Here is a 16867-nt window from a genome sequence, read left to right on the forward strand (position 1 = left end):
ATTTTTAATTTCATTTATTGTGTTGTTCATCACTGTTTGTTTGCTCTTTAGTTCTTCTAGGTCCTTGTTAAATGTTTCTTGCATTTTGTCTATTTTATTTCCAGGATTTTGGATCATCTTTACTATCATTATTCTGAATTCTTTTTCAGGTAGACTGCCTATTTCCTCTTCATTTTTTAGGTCTGGTGTGTTTTTACCTTGCTCCTTCATCTGCTGTGTGTTTTTCTGTCTTCTCATTTTGCTTATCTTACTGTGTTTGGGGTCTCCTTTTCGCAGGCTGCAGGTTCATTGCTCCTGTTGTTTTTGGTGTCTGTCCCCAGTGGCTAAGGTTCGTTCAGTGGGTTATGTAGGCTTCCTGGTGGAGGGGACTAGTGCCTGTGTTCTGGTGGATGAGGCTGGATCTTGCCTTTCTGGTGGGCACGTCCACGTCTGGTGGTGTGTTTTGGGGTGTCTGTGGCCTTATTATGATTTTAGGTAGCCTCTCTGCTAATGGAAGGGGATGTGTTCCTGTCTTGCTAGTTGTTTGGCATAGGGTGTCCAGCACTCTAGCTTGCTGGTCGTTGAGTGAAGCTGGGTCTTGGTGTTGAGATGGAGATATCTGGGAGATTTTCACCGTTTGGTATTTCGTGGAGCTGGGAGGTCTCTTGTGGACCAGTTTCCTGAAGTTTGCTCTACCACCTCAGAGGCACAGCCCTGATGCCTGGCTGGAGCACCAAGAGCCTTTCATCCACACGGCTCAGAATAAAAGGGAGAAAAAATAGAAAGAAAAAAAAGAAAGAGGATAAAATAAAATAAAGTAAGATAAAACAAAATAAAGTTATTAAAATAAAAAAATAAAAAATAATTATTAAGAAAAAAAAGAAATAAAAAAATTTTTAAAGTAAAAAAAGAAAAAACACAAAAACACACGGTGAGAACCCTAGGACAAATGGTGAAAGCAAAGCTATACAGACAAAATCTCACACAGAAGCATACACATACACACTCACAAAAAGAGGAAAAGGGGAAAAAGTAATATATCTTGCTCCCAAAGTTCACCTCCTCAATTTGGGATGATTCGTTGTCTATTCAGGTATTCCACAGATGCAGGTACATCAAGTTGTTTGTGGAGCTTTAATCTGCTGCTTCTGAGGCTGCTGGGAGAAATTTCCCGTTTTCTTCTGTGTTCGCACAGCTCCCGGGTTTCAGCTTTGGATTTGTACCCGCCTCTGCGTGTAGGTCGCCTGAGGGCGTCTGTTCTTCGCTCACACAGGACGGGGTTAAAGGAGCAGCTGCTTCTGGGGCTCTGCCTCACTCAGGCCATGGGTAGGGAGGGGTCCGGATGTGGGGCAAGCCTGCAGCGGCAGAGGCCTGCGTGACGTTGCAGCAGCCTGAGGAGCACCGTGCGTTCTCCCGGGGAAGTTGTCCCTGGATCACGGGAGCCTGGCAGTGGCGGGCTGCACAGGCTCCCAGGAGGGGCGGTGTGGATAGTGACCTGTGCTCGCACACAGGCTTCTTGGTGGCGGCAGCAGCAACCTTAGCGTTTCATGCCCGTCTCTGGGGTCTGCGCTGATAGCCGCGGCTCGCGCCCGTCTCTGGAGCTCATTTAGGCGGCGCTTTGAATCCCCTCTCCTCGCGCACCAGGAAACAAAAGGCAAGAATAAGTCTCTTGCCTGTTCGGCAGCTTTTGCCGAACTCCCTCCCGGCTAGCTGTGGTGCGCTAACCCCTTCAGGCTGTGTTCATGCCACCAACCCCAGTCCTCTCCCTGCAATCCGACTGAAGCCCGAACCTCAGCTTCCAGCCCCCGCCCGTCACGGCGGGGGAGCAGAGAAGCCTCGCGGGCTGGTGAGTGCTGGTCAGCACTGCTCTTCTGTGCGGGAATCTCTCCACTTTGCCCTCCGCACCCCTGTTGGTGCACTCTCCTCCGTGGCTCTGAAGCTTTCCCCCTCTGCCACTCGCAGTCTCCCCCCGCGAAGGGGCTTCCTAGTGTGTGGAAACCTTTCCTCCTTCACAGCTTCCTCCCACTGGTGCAGGTCCTGTCCCTATTCTTTTGTCTCTGTTGTTTCTTTTTTCTTTTGCCCTACCCAGGTACGTGGGGAGTTTCTTGCCCTTTGGGAGGTCTGACATCTTCTGCCAGCGTTCAGTGGGTGTTCTATAGGAGCAGTTCCACGTGTAGATGTATTTCTGATGTATCTGTGGGGAGGAAGGTGATCTCCGCATCTTACTCTTCCTCCATCTTCTCCTCTCCATCCCCCACATAGTTTTAAGACTAGGCGTCTTAAAGTTTTGTCTTACATTAAGATCTTTGATACATTTTGAGTCAATTTCTCTAAATGAGGTTAGGTAAGAGTCTAGCTTCATTCTTTTGCATGTAGATATCCATTTTTCCCAACATTATTTGTTGAAGAGACTGTCCTTCCCCAATGGAATGATAATGATGTAATCTTGGCACTCTTGTAAAAAATCATTTGACCATGTACACAGGGGTTTATTTCTGGGTTCTTTATTCTGTTCCATTGGTTTGTATATCTGTCTTTATGCTTGTACCCTGCTGTCTTGGTTACTGTTGCTTTGTAGTTGTTTCAAAGTTGAGAAGTGTGAGACTAGTAATTCTATTCTTTTTTTAGAAGATATTTTTCCTCCTCAAGGTTCCTTCAGATGCCATGTCAACTCCAGGATGGGTTTTTCTGTTTCTGCCAAAAATGCCCTTGGTATTTTGATAGGGATTGCATTGAATCTGTAGACCATTTTGGGTAGTATTGACAACTTAAAAATATTAGGTCCTCCCCTCCATGAACCCAAGATGTCTTTTCATTTATTGATGTCTTCTTTAATTTCAGTCAGCAATGTTATGTAGTTTTCAGTGTACAAGTCCTTTGCCCCCTTAGATGAACTTATTTCTAAGTATTCTATTTTTTCTGATTCTATCGTAAATGGAACTTTTCCTTTAATTTCTTTTACAGATTGTTCATTGTTAATGTGTAGAAACACAACGAATTTTCATGACTCTATATCCCAAAACTTTGATGAATTTTTTTATTAGTGATAACACTGCATGTGTGTGTTTGTGTGGAGAATCTTTGGAGTTCTCTACTTATAAGATAATATTTTTGTAAATGATACTTTTCTTCTATAAATCCATAATTTGCAATTTAGATGCCTTTTATTTCTTTTCAGGTAAGCTGTGGGCTCTTCTTTTATGGCCTTTATTATGGTGAGGTAGTTTCCCTCTGTTGCTAGTTTGTTGAATGTTTTTCATTATGACGGTGTTAAATTCTGTCAAATGGTTTTTTCGAGTCAATTGAGATAATCATGTGGGTTTTTTTCTTAATTCTGTTACTGTTGTGTATTATATTAATTGATTTTAATGTGTAGAACCATCTTGCATTCCAAGAGTAAATCCTACTTGGTCATGATGTATAATACTTTTAATTTGCTGTTGAATTCTGTTTGCTAATATTTTGTTGAGGATTTTTCATTAGAATTCATCAGAGATGTTATTGGTCTATACTTTTCTTTTTGTGTCTTTGTCTAGTGTTAGTATGAGAATAGTGATGCTGACCTCATAGAATGAGTTTGGAAGTGTTTCTTCCTCTTTGATTTTCGGAAGAGTTAGGGGAGGATTGTTGTTAATTCTTCTTTTGGTAGAAATCATCAGTGAAGCTGTCTGGTCCTGGGCTCTTCTGTGTTAGGTTTTTATTACTAATGTGGTCTCCTTTCTAGTTAATTGTTCAGATTTTTATTTCTTCATGCTTCAGTCTTAGTAAGTTGTATGTTTCTATGAATTTATCCACTTATTCCAGGTTATCCAATTTGTTGGTATATAATTGTTCATATTAGTCTGTTATCCTTTTTATTTTTGTGACATCAGTTTTAATGTCCCCCTTTCATTTACAATTTTAGTTATATGAGTCTTCTCTCTTTTTCTCTGAGTTAGTCTAGTTCAGGGTTTATCAATTTCGTTGAAATTTTTGAAGAATCAATTCTTGGTTTTGTTGATTTTTTTCTACTGTTTTTCTGTTTTCTATTATGTTTATTCCTGACATAATCATTATTATTTCCTTCCTTTTGCCAACTTTAGGTTTAGGTTGTCCTTTTTCTAGTTCCTTGAGATGTAAAGTTAGGTTGTTGATTTAAGATCTTTCTTTTTTTAAATGTGTTTACTTGGTATCAACTTCCTCCTTAGTATGACTTTCACTGTGTCTCATAAGTTTTAGTATGTTGTGTTTTTGTTTTCTTTTTTTCCCAGATATTTTAAAATTCCCTTGTGATTTCTTCTTTGATCCATTGGTTTAAGAATGAGTTAATTTCAACATATATGTGCATTATCCTGTTTTCCTTCTCATATTTATTTCTAGTGTCATTCCATTGTAGTCAGGTAAGATACTTTGTATGTATGATTTCAATCTGTGTAAATTTGTTAACATTTTTTTAATGGTAAAATATGCAGCCTATCTTGAGGAATGTTCTATGGCATTTGATAAGAATGTGTATTCTGCTGTTGTATCGGAGCTTTTTTTTTTAATGTCTGTTAGGTGCAGTTGGTCTGTAGTGTTTCCACATCCTCTGGCTCCTTATTGATCTGTCTCATTGTTATATCTATAACTGAAAGGGGGTATTGACCTCTGTTAATGTGTTGCTATCTGTTTTTTCCTTCAGTACTGTCATTTTTTGCTACATGTGTTTGGGGGCTCTAATGTTAGGAGCATATATATATATATATTTTTTTAAATATTTATTTATTTGGTTGTGTTGGGTCTTAGTTGCAGCACACAGGATCTTTCATTGTGGCACACGGGCTGTTCATTGTGGCATGTGGGCTTCTGTCTAGTTGTGGCATGTGGGCTCCAGAACACATGGGCTCAGTAATTGTGGCGTGTGGGCTCTCTAGTTGTGGCACGTGGGCTCTAGAGCGCATGGGCTTAGTTGCCCCACAGCATGTGGGATCTTAGTTCCCTGACCAGGGATCAAACTTCCCTCCCATGCCTTGGAAGGTGGATTCTTAACCACTAGACCACCAGGGAAGTATCAGGAGCATATATAATTGTTATATCATCCTGGTGAATTGGCCTTTTTATCATTACATAATGACCTTCTTTGTCTCTTGTGACAGTATTTGTCTTAAAGTCTCTTTTGTCTGATAATTCGCCACTCCTGCTCTTTTTAGGTTCCCATGTGCATAAAATATCCTCTTCTATCTTTTCACTTTTAGCTTGTGTGTGTCCTTAGATCTAAGTTGAGTTTCTTGTAGACAGCATATAGTTTGGACCTTGTGTTTTTATTCATTGAGCCAATCTATGTTTTTTAATTGGGGCATTTAATCCGTTTACATTTAAAGTAATTATTGATAAGGAAAGACTTACTATTTTCATTTTATTAATTGTTTTCTGTCTTGCAGCCTTTTTTGTCCCTCTTCTCTTGTTGCATTCTTTTATTTTCATTTTTTAAAAATATTTATTTATTTTTGGTTGTGTTGGGTCTTTGTTACTGTGCACGCGTGTGGGCTTTTCTCTAGTTGCATCAAGCGGGGACTACTCTTCATTGCAGTGCACGGGCTTCTCATTGCAGTGGCTTCTCTTGTTGCGGAGCATGGGCTCTAGGCACGCGGGCTTCACTGGTTGTGGCACGTGGGCTCAATAGTTGTGGCTTGCGGGCTCTAGAGCGCAGGCTCAGTAGCTGTGGCACATGGGCTTAGTTGCTCTGTGGCATGTGGGATCTTCCCAGACCAGGGCTTGAACCCGTGTCCCCTGCATTGGCAGGTGGATTCTTAACCACTGCACCTCCAGGGAAGTCCCCATTTGTTTTTTTGTAGTGACATATTTTGATTCCCTTCTCATTCACCTTTGTTTATAGTCTATCAGATATTTTCTTTGTGGTTACCAATGCAAGTATTTTAAACATTTCAAAGTTACAGCAATCTGATACCAAAACCAGACAAAGATGTCACAAAAAAAGAAAACTACAGGCCAGCATCATTGATGAACATAGATGAAAAAATCCTCAACAAAATACTAGCAAACAGAATCCAACAGCACATTAAAAGGATCATACACCATGATCAAGTGGGGTTTATCCCAGGAATGCAATGATTCTTCAGTATACGCAGATCAATCAACCATATTAACAAATTGAAGGATAAAAACCATATGATAATCTCAATAGATGAAGAAAAAGCTTTTGACAAAATTCAACCCTGATTTATGATAGAAACTCCCCAGAAAATGGGCATAGAAGGAACCTACTTCAACATAATAAAAGCCATATATGACAAACCCACAGCCAACATCATTCTCAATGTTGAAAAACTGAAAGCATTTCCTGTAAGATCAGGAAAAAGACAGGGATGCCCACCCTCACCACTGTTATTCAACATAGTTTTAGAAGTTTAACCACGGCAATTAGAGAAGAAAAAGAAATAAAAGGAATCCAAATTGGAAAAGAAGTAAAACTGTCAGTTTGCAGATGACATGATACGATACATAGAAAATCCTAAAGATGCCACCAGAAGACTACTAGAGCTAATCAGAGAATTTGGTAAAGTAGCAGGGTACAAAATTAATGCACAGAAATCTCTTGCATTTCTATACACTAACAATGAAAAATCAGAAATTAAGGAAACACTCCCATTTATCATTGCAAGAAAAAGAATAAAATACCTAGGAATAAACCTACCTAAGGAGGCAAAAGACCTGTATGCAGAAAACTATAAGACACTGATGAAAGAAATTAAAGATGATACAAACAGATGGAGAGGTATACCATGTTCTTGGATGGGAAGAATCAATATTGCGAAAATGACTCTACTACCCAATGCAATCTACAGATACAATGCAATCCCTATCAAATTACCAATGGCATTTTTCACAGAATTAGAATAAAAAATTTTACAATTTGTGTGGAAACACAAAAGACCCCAAATAGCCAAGGCAATCTTGGGAAAGAAAAATGGAGCTGGAGGAATCAGGCTCCCTGACTTCAAACTATACTACAAAGCTACAGTAATCAAGACAGTATGGTATTGGCACAAAAACAGAAATATAGGTCAGTAGAACAGGATAGAAAGCCCAGAGATAAACCAATGCACATATGTTCTTTGATAAAGGAGGCAAGAATATACAATGGAGAAAAGACAGCCTCTTCAATAAGTGGTACTGGGAAAACTGGACAGCTATATGCAAAAGAATGAAATTAGAACACTTCCTAACACCATACACAAAAATAAACTCAAAATGGATTAAAGACCCAAATGTAAGGCCAGACACTGTAAAACTCTCAGAGGAAAACTTAGGCAGAACACTTTATGACGTAAATCACAGCAAAATCCTTTTTGACCCACCTCCTAGAGAAATGGAAAGAAAAACAAAAATAAACACATGGGACCTAATGAAAAAGCTTTTGCACAGCAAAGGAAACCATAAACAAGACAAAAAGACAGCCCTCAGAATGGGAGAAAATATTTGCAAATTAAGCAATGGACAAAGGATTAATCTCCAAAATATACAAGCAGCTCATGCAGCTCAATACCAAAAATCCAAACAACCCAATCCAAAAATGGGCAGAAGACCTAAATAGACATTTCTCCAAAGAAGATATGCAAATTGCCAACAAACACATGAAAGGATGCTCAATATCACTAATCATTAGAGAAATGATAATGAAAACCACAATGAGGTATCACCTCACAGTGGTCAGAATGGCCACCATCAAAAAATCTAGAAACAATAAGTGCTGGAGAGAGTGCAGAGAAAAGGGAACCCTCCTGCACTGTTGGTGGGAATGTAAATTGATACAGCCTCTATGGAGAACAGTATGGGGGTTTCTTAAAAAAACTAAAAATAGAACTACCGTATGACCCAGCAATCCCACTACTGGGCATATACCCTGAGAAAACCATAATTGAAAAAGATACATGTACCCCAGTGTTCACTGCAGCACTATTTACAGTAGCCAGGACTTGGAAGCAACCTAAATGTCCATCGACAGGTGAATGGATAAAGAAGATGTGGCACATATATACAATGGAATATTACTCAACCATAAAAAGGAAAGAAATGGAGTTATTTGTAATGAGGTGGATAGACCTAGAGTCTGTCATACAGAGTGAAGTAAGTCAGAAAGAGAAAAACAAATACCATATGCTGACACACATATGTGGAATCTAAAAAAATGGTATGATGAACCTAGTTGCCTGGCAGGAATAAAGATGCAGACATAGAGAACCAACTTGAGGACACAGGGGAGAAAGGGAAGCTGGGACGAAGTGAGAGAGTAGGATTGACATATATACACTACCAAATGTAAAATGGATGGCTAGTGGGAGCTGCTGCATAGCACAGGGAGATCAGCTTGATGCTTTGTGAAGACCTGGGCAGGGGGATAGGGAGGGTAGGAGGGAGGCTCAAGAGGGAGGGGATATGAGGATATATGTATACATAAAGCTGATTCACTTTGTTGTGCAGCAGCAAAAACTAACAACATTGTAAAGCAATTATACTCCAATAAAGATATTAAAAAAATAAAGTTACAGCAATCTATGATAAACTGATATGTTAACTTCCATTGCATATAAAACTCCACTTCTTTACATCTCTTTACCCCTTGTAAACTTTATGCTATTGATGACACAAATTATTCCTTTTTACATTGTGTATCCATTAACACAGATTTAAAATAACTTTTTATGCTTTTGATTTTTTAAAAATTTTGTACCATAATTGTTTTATGTACATACATTATGATTCTATAGGATTCTATATTTGTTTATATATTTTTACCTGGGAGTTTTACATTTTTAAAAGCATTTTTTAAATTAATTAACTTTTATTTTTGGCTGCATTGGGTCTTCATTGCTGCACAGAATTTTCTCTAGTTGTGGTGAGCTGGTGCTACTTTTCTTTGCAGTGTACAGGCTTCTCATTGTGGTGGCTTCTCTTGTTGTGGAACACAGGCTCTAGGCACGCGGGCTTCAGTAGTTGTGGTGTGTGGGCTCAGCAGTTGTGGCTTGTGGGCTCTAGAGTGCAGGCTCAGTAGTTGTGGCACACAAGCTTAGTTGTTCTACGGCATGTGGGATCTTCCCAGCCCAGGGTTTGAACCCGTGTCCCCTGCATTGGCAGGTGGATTCTTAACCACTGCGCCACCAGGGAAGTTCTGAGTTTTACATTTTTGTATGGTTTTGTGTTGCTGTTTATTGTTGTTCACTTCAATTTGAAGGATTAACTTCAGCATTTCTTGTAGACAGGTCTAGTGTTGATGAACTCCCTCATCTTTTATTCAGCTGAGAAAGTCTTAATTTCTCCTTTATTTTCAAAGGACAGTTTTGCTGGATACAGTATTCTTCATTGGCACTTTGCGTATATCATTTTATTTTTGTCTAGCCTTCAAAGTTTCTGCTGAGAGATCCAATGATGAACTAATAGGAGCTCCCTTATATGTGATGAATCACATTTCTTTTTTGTTTTCAAGATCCTTTATTTGTCTTTGATTTTCCACAACCTGATTATGATGTACTTCTGTGTAGATATCTTTAGACTTATCCTACTTGTAATTTTTTATACTTCCTGAATTTGTATCTCCATTTCTCTTCTCCAGATTGGACATTTGGGACCATTATTTCTTCAAATAGGCTTGCTGCCCTTTTCTCTCTTAGTTCGCTTCTGGAACTCCCATATGCATATGTTGTTCTTCTTGATGAACCTTATACCATAGGTCCCTTAAGCTGTCTTCACTTTTCTTCATTCTTTTTTCTTTTAGCTCTTCTATCTTGGTAATTTCGAATGTCCTACCTTTGAGTTCACTGATTCTTTCTTCTGCTCAGTCAAGTCTGATGCTGAGTCCCTCTAGTTAATTTTTCAATTCAGTTATTGTATTCTTCAGCTCCAGAATTTCTGTTTGGTTCTTCTTTATAATTTCTATCTCTCTCTCTTTTTGATATTCTTATTCTGCTCATGCATTGTTTTCTTGATTTCATTTAGTTGTCCATATGTGCTCTCTTTTCATTCATTGAGCATCCTTATGATGGTTATTTTGAATTCTTTATCTGGTAATTCATATATTTCTGTTTCATCTCCCAGAGATTTAATGTGCTCCTTTGATTGGACCATGTTTCTCTGTTTCTTTGTATGCCTTGTTACCTTCTGTGGGATTTAGGCATTTAAAGAAATCAGCCACTTCTCCCTGTCTTTGCGATCTGGTTTTGTATATGAAGGACTTTCAGCAGTTTTCTGACTAGAGAGGCTGGTGATCTCTCAAGCCTTGTCTGGGAATGCATCCTCCCTGGGCTTTTGTGTGTAATCTAATTGAAGATGTTTGCCAGTTTCTACCCAGGATCTCCCTTTGGGGTCTGTCTGCTGTACTGCAGACTCTGCTGACAGGCCAAACCTATTGATGGCTTTTGTTCTCAGTAGTCCCCAACCTCGTGTCCCCTTCCTGTCAGTGCTTAAATTCAGGCAAGACAGAAACCAGTCTCTTGGGTGTTCCTTCCAAAAATTAGAACATTGGATGTATGTTCCACTTTTCTCTTTCCTTATATGAGCTTCAGAGCATCTACCCACTGGAACTTTGAAGAATTTGTGGTTCTGAACTTTAACCCCAGTGCTCTTTTCATTCTTCTGAGAATGTGAATTCTCAAGTTGTCTACTTTAGTAAAACATTTTATTTGAGTGTATACAAACGTGGAATCTCACCATTTACCTTTTTCCATATTATTATGGAAAAGTAATATTCCATATTACTTTTCCATATTACTATCAGGTCTGACCCAGATCTGAGGTGATGGCAGTTTTATCTTGATCTTTGTAAACTCTTCTTGGCCCACTTGAGATCATATGCCTAAAGGATGATTGAAGAGAAGTGAGAACTTTAGAGTTGAATCCATAGTTCTGGGACTAGTGGAGATGGGATTAGCTCTAACATTATAATCAAGTCAGAACTGACCATATAGGAACCCTAAACCTGAAATGGGACCCATAACAGTGACTTCATCATCTAAATGATCTAGCACTAAGCTATTGCAAACATTTTTGCATGGACCTAGGATCTTGGCAGAACTGTAATATTAACTAAGTTTGCCCATTCTATGTACCTCTTACCCAAATCTCTTCATCCACCCACCCCACTAACCTAATATTCTCCAAGCTAGAGAAAAACTTTTGAAAGCACATCTCCATTGAGATCATATAGAAGAAGTTAATATAAGCCTCAGAGACAGAGTATTTTCACTTTAAGAAGAGGCTGGAAAGATTATTTGTGGTGATGATGGTGATGGTGGTGGTAAACTCCCACTGAAGTCATTGTTCCCCAGAATCCCTTTAAGCTTCATTGCCAAAGTTAAGTCTCTGGGAGGTTGAGGGTGGAACTCTGGGGGTTTGCTTCTGTGAGGCTGCAGAATCCTAGATAAGTCACCTCCTCAATCGTGTTTTAACTTCCTATCCTTAAATGGAAATGAAAATGGTATTACATACTAATTAAATGCAACATGCTTATTACAATGCTATTTAATATACATTAACAATACTTTTGTCTGTGGGCATTAGCAGAAAGATGGGAAAAAATACTTAAATGGAAGTTGGTGATGGAATAGGGGAGTTGGTCTACCTCATGCATCACCTTGCCCAGGGGCACTCTTAGTTCAGGTAAAGTAAGGGAGCAATAAGCTGGAGAGGCCAACAGCAGATGAGCCCTCACTCCCTTTCCTCAAAGGCAGGGAAGATTGGAAGGGAGGTTCCCAGTTATGGGAAGAGCCCTTCTATTTAACCCTCATGGGCATGAGAGTTGGTATTATTTATTTCTCTTTTTTCTATTCATTTGTTGCTATGTAAATATTTCTATCAGTATATTTAAACTTTTCATGAAAAAATAAAACTTTAAGTGACCAGGGTGACTTTTAGGCATAAATATTATTTGAAAGAATGACAAATGCAAGATTTTGGCATCCTTTTATGTGTCTAATTCCAGGGGCCTCAGAAGCCATAGCAAAAAAAGTTACTGAGTACCTACTATTTACTTCACAACAGTCCAACTAACCCCTCTCAGCCCCCATCGTGAATTAGGTTCTGTTATGGGCTCATCTTAGACGTAGGGGGTCTAAGGCACAGAGATGTTAAGAAACTTTTCAGTATTACAGAACTGGTGAGGACAGAGCCACTCTTTGCAGCCTGGCGGCCAGGCAACATGCTCCCTTGGCTGTTGCCCATGTAGCACATCTACTCAGCATTCTTTGGGGTCTCCATTCCTCATCCCTACTGCTGCCAGTCTGGGGCAGCTTGTTAGGACTGCCTTCTGTGGACAACTACAGTCACTCCACTCCACAGTTCTGTCCCTGTCAACACTTACCAGCCCTATATTCCATTTATTCTAATCTGTGTGTCTGTCATTGTCTATTTCTTGCTTACTTATGAGTGAATAGAAATGGTTTCATTTGTTCACCTAATGTCACCTTCAGTTTTTTCTTCTCTCAGGGAGTTAGTATAATTTCTGTTGTAACAGATGCCTATTTTCAGGAGTATCCTTGTCTTGGACAATCTCTTAATCAGCTCTTTGCCTATTTGACCACTTGAGTCAGCCTGTAGTCACCAGCAGGTTCCAGGGAACCTTAAAAAATTATTCCTCCTGTTGCAGTATTTAATCTCATGTGAAATTTTAACATGTAAAGTCCAAGTAACTATAATAACTCAAAACCATAATTTTCTACATATAGAGTACATGATATAATATATAGAAAACCTTAAAGTCTCCACACAAAAACTACTAGAACTGATAAATGAATTCAGCAAGGTAGCAGGATACAAGATAAACATACAGAAACCTGTTGCATTTCTTTTACAACAAAATATCTGAAAGAGAAAGTAAAAAAATAATTCTGTTTAAAATTGCATCAAAAAAGATAAAATACCTAGAATAAACCTAACCAAGGAGGTGAAAGACCTATACGCTCTAAACTATGAAACATTAATAAAGGAAATCAAAGATGATTCAAGGAAATGGAAAGATATCCCATGCTCTTGGATTGGAAAAATTAATATTGTTAAAATGGCCATACTGCACAAAGCAATCTGCAGACTTAGTGCAATCCTTATCAAATTATCTATGACATTTTTCACAGAACTAGAACAAATAAAATCCTAAAACTTATATGGAGCCACAAAAGACCGAGAATTGCCAAAGCAATTCTGAAGAGAAAGAACAATGCTGGCAGCATAACCCACCCAGACTTCAGACTATACTACAAAGCTACAGTAATCAAAACAATGTGGTATTGTCACAAAAACAGACATATGGATCAATGGAATAGAACAGAGAGCTAAGAAATAAACCCACACACCTTGGTCAATTAATCTTCGACAAAGGAGGCAAGAATATACAATGGGGAAAAGACAGTCCCTTCAGCAAGTGCTGTTGGGAAAGCTGGACAGCCACATGAAAACCAATGAAGTTAGAACACACCCTCACACCATACCCAAAAATAAACTCAAAATGGCTTAAAGACTTAAGTGTAAGACATGTCACCACAAAACATTCTCTGACATGAATCGAACCAATGTTTTCTTTGGTCAGTCTCTCAAAGCAAAAGAAATAAAAGCAAAAATAAGCAAAGAGGACCTAATCAAACTTCTAAGAAATGTTTTTAGTACCTGTTTTATTCAGGGTTGGCATTTTAGACATGTGCTAGGAAGTACCCCTTTATGACACCCAAATGGGACCCCTTACCAGGTAACTTGTTGGGCATTTTGGAAATAAAAATTGGTTTTTTTTTTCACAAGAGGGGCTGAAGTTTAAAAGGAATTTTGTACTATGTTAAATGTGGTTTTGAATGTCTAGCCCCAAAGATATTGACATCAAGAATTTTTTCCATTAAAATATAATTTATTTACTTTTTACCATGACGGGGTTTCTATATATATTTAAATTTTTCTGTATATTATGATGTTTTGATATCTTAAAAACACTTCCCGATTGGGCAGAAACTGCCTCTTCCAGGGTTAGCCAGTTCTTAGAGATGGCAAGGGCCCCAGCCTGGAGCAGGCCTTTGAACATACAGACTGTTCAATCCAGAGTCATACCTCCTCTTTACAGCCCTTACACCCCAGCAGGCAATAGTCTTCTGTTTTAATCATCCCAGGGCCTGGTACCAGGCCACTGGAGACCACCTGTATAGCTGAAAGCCCACAGGAATTATTCAAGCTAGCCAAACTAGCCAACCCGAGCTGTTTACCCTTCCCTGCTCTGCCTTTCCTTCAGAGACCCCAATTCAGATCACGGCCTAAGCACCCCCTCCCTTGCCCTGTCTTCTGTCTCCTGACCACCCTTATGTCTTTCCCATGTAGTCGGGCAAAGCGTGCCATACCTCCTGTCTTTAGGACCTGTGAGTAAATCAATTTTGTTTTCCTGAGCCTCTCCTCTTGTGGCTGCACCTGACTGACCATCACATAAACAAATACAAAAAGGCTGAGTAATATTCCATATGTATATACTATGTTTGGTTTACCCATTTATCCCTCCATGTGCACTTGGCTTGCTTCCTCCTTTTGGCTGTTGTGAATAATGCTGCTGTGAACATGTGTGTACAAATATATGTTTGAGTCCCTGATTTTAATTCTTTTGGGTATATAACCAGAAGTGGAATTGCTGGATTATAGGGTAGTTCTATTTTTTGTTTCTTTGAGGAACCACCATACTGTTTTCCATATTGCCTGCATTATTTTACATTCCCACCAGCAGTGTACAAGGTTTTCATTTTCTCCATGTCATTGCCAACACTTGTTTTTTTTCTGTTTTTTTTCAATAGTAGCCATCATAATGGATGTGAAGTGGTTTTGATTTGCATTTCCCTAATGACTAATAATGTTAAATGTCGTTTCATGTGCTTATTGGTTATTTGTATGTCTCTTTAGAGAAATGTCTAAGTCCTTTACCCATTTTTAAATCAGGTTGTTTTGCTTATCTGTTGTTGAGTTGTGGGAGTTCTTTTTATTTTTTGGATATTAACCACTTATCAGACATATGATTTACAGATGTTTTCTCCCATAATGTGGGTTGCCTTTCCACTCTGTTAATTGTGTCCTTTGATGCACAGAAGTTTTTAATTTTGAGGTAGTCCAGTTTATTTATTTTTTTCTTTTATTGCCTATGCTTTTGGTGTCATATACAAGAAATCATTTCCAAATCCAGTGTCATGAAGCTTTTCTCCTATGTTTTCTTCTAAGAGTTTTGTAGTTTCAAATCTTACCTTTAGGTTTCTGATCCATTTTGAGTTAATTTTTGAATATTGTGTAAGGGTTCAACTTCAGTTTTTTGCTTGTGGGTATCCAGTTTACCTAACACCATTTGTTGAAAATACTTTTTCCCCTTTGAATGGTCTTGGCATCCTTATTGAAGATCATTTGTCCGGGCTTAATCTGTAATCTTTGAACTGTAAACCTTGAGTCTCCTGTGGCCAATCTCTTTCCTGGGTACCACTGTCAGAGCCACTTTCCTAAAGGCTCCTTTTACTTTAGCATGACGATGCTTAAACGAGAATTTACTTAAAACAGTTTATTTCCCCCAAGTTTTGTGTGTGTGTGTGTGTGTATATGTGTTTGTGTTTTCCAGACTCTTCTCTTAAAACCTTTATTATACTATTGCACTTAATACTCATTTGACACTTCCCACTTCAAGTTGTTAAGGCTTTACATCTGTAGGTCCTTTTTATTTAATGAGATTAAAATCCCTGGAAGCCTAAAGTCTAATAAATACCATGAAACAACCAGAAAAATCTCTTGCAAAAAGTAGGTCCTCAACTGATTGACTTAACACAGCCTTTGTATAACATTACCAAAGGTTATGCAGCACAACGTTTGGAGACAGAACACTTACTGAACCCAATTAAGTTGAAGAAAGATGCTACTTACTGTTCAGAGTAGTTAGCAAAGCTCAGCCTAAAATGAAGAATAGTCCTTTTATGAAATTTAAGCACTAGATACATAGTACTTAGAATTGTATTGTGGTGTTTTCCAAAATGCCAGCAGCTCTTTGAAGCTAACGTGGCTTGGTTGCGCTGACAGATGTCAGAGTAGTTGGCTCCAGTTCATTGTCATTATTTTCATTTTCTTGGAGGTCCAGACAACATGGCTCAGGCTGCAGACTGCTGGTTACATAATTGAACAACAGACTGTGAGCTTACAGGTGCCACTCATAGTTCCAAAAGTAGAGTGCAGAAGTCCACTTGTGAATGATTAGTTAGCAAAACTGGAGGAAGCTCGAAATAATTGCAGATGCGAACACCCTTGTTTCCATAGAAACACTCTGTGTTTATGTGCAAAGGTTCAGGAGTCTTGTTCATCTTCCTCTGGGGCAGAAATATTCTGAAATTGGTGTTCTTCTCCCCTTTATCAGTTGCTGAGTACTGGGGAAAGAGAGACGCCTCCTTTTCACTGGCACGGACCCCTGACTCAGAGGTGGCTGTCTCAGGAATCTCATTACTTGTCTCCCAAGTTCCATTTCTGCCAAGGAAAGGGAAAATGATTTTCTTTAAGGTTAAATGAGCCAATTTTACCTCTGATGCACGATGTTAGGTATTACAGTTTCTTGTTATATGAATTTTACTCCCTTATAGTTGGAACGGTAATTTCTTGACTTACTAAAGTGTTATTCTTTTTTGAGTTGTATGATTTGAAGTCTGTGATATGTGTGTGTGTGTTTCTTTAGGTAATAATGACACCAATAATCAGTATTTCTTAATCTCCTTTAGTGTATGTACTCTCCAGATCTTTGCTTTGAGTTGCAACCAGGTAATGGATAAATAACTTGAATTGTCCCTGATATTACTCATTACTTGGGTTTGATTTCTTAGCATAACTTTGACATTAAATTTCTTATGCAGTGTCTTATGTTTTATCATTTTATGTTTTCTCT

General features: G+C 38.8%; 1 protein-coding gene across 1 annotated transcript in view; it reads left to right on the forward strand.

Annotated features, from left to right (window-relative positions):
- The window catches only part of GABRG3 (gamma-aminobutyric acid type A receptor subunit gamma3), a 572166-nt gene that overhangs the window by 38909 nt on the left and 516390 nt on the right, over window positions 1-16867 (forward strand). The gene's annotated exons all lie outside the window — the stretch shown is intronic.

Source organism: Balaenoptera borealis (genome assembly GCF_965194805.1).
Source record: "Balaenoptera borealis genome assembly, chromosome: 3".
Taxonomy (NCBI): Eukaryota; Metazoa; Chordata; class Mammalia; order Artiodactyla; family Balaenopteridae; genus Balaenoptera; species Balaenoptera borealis.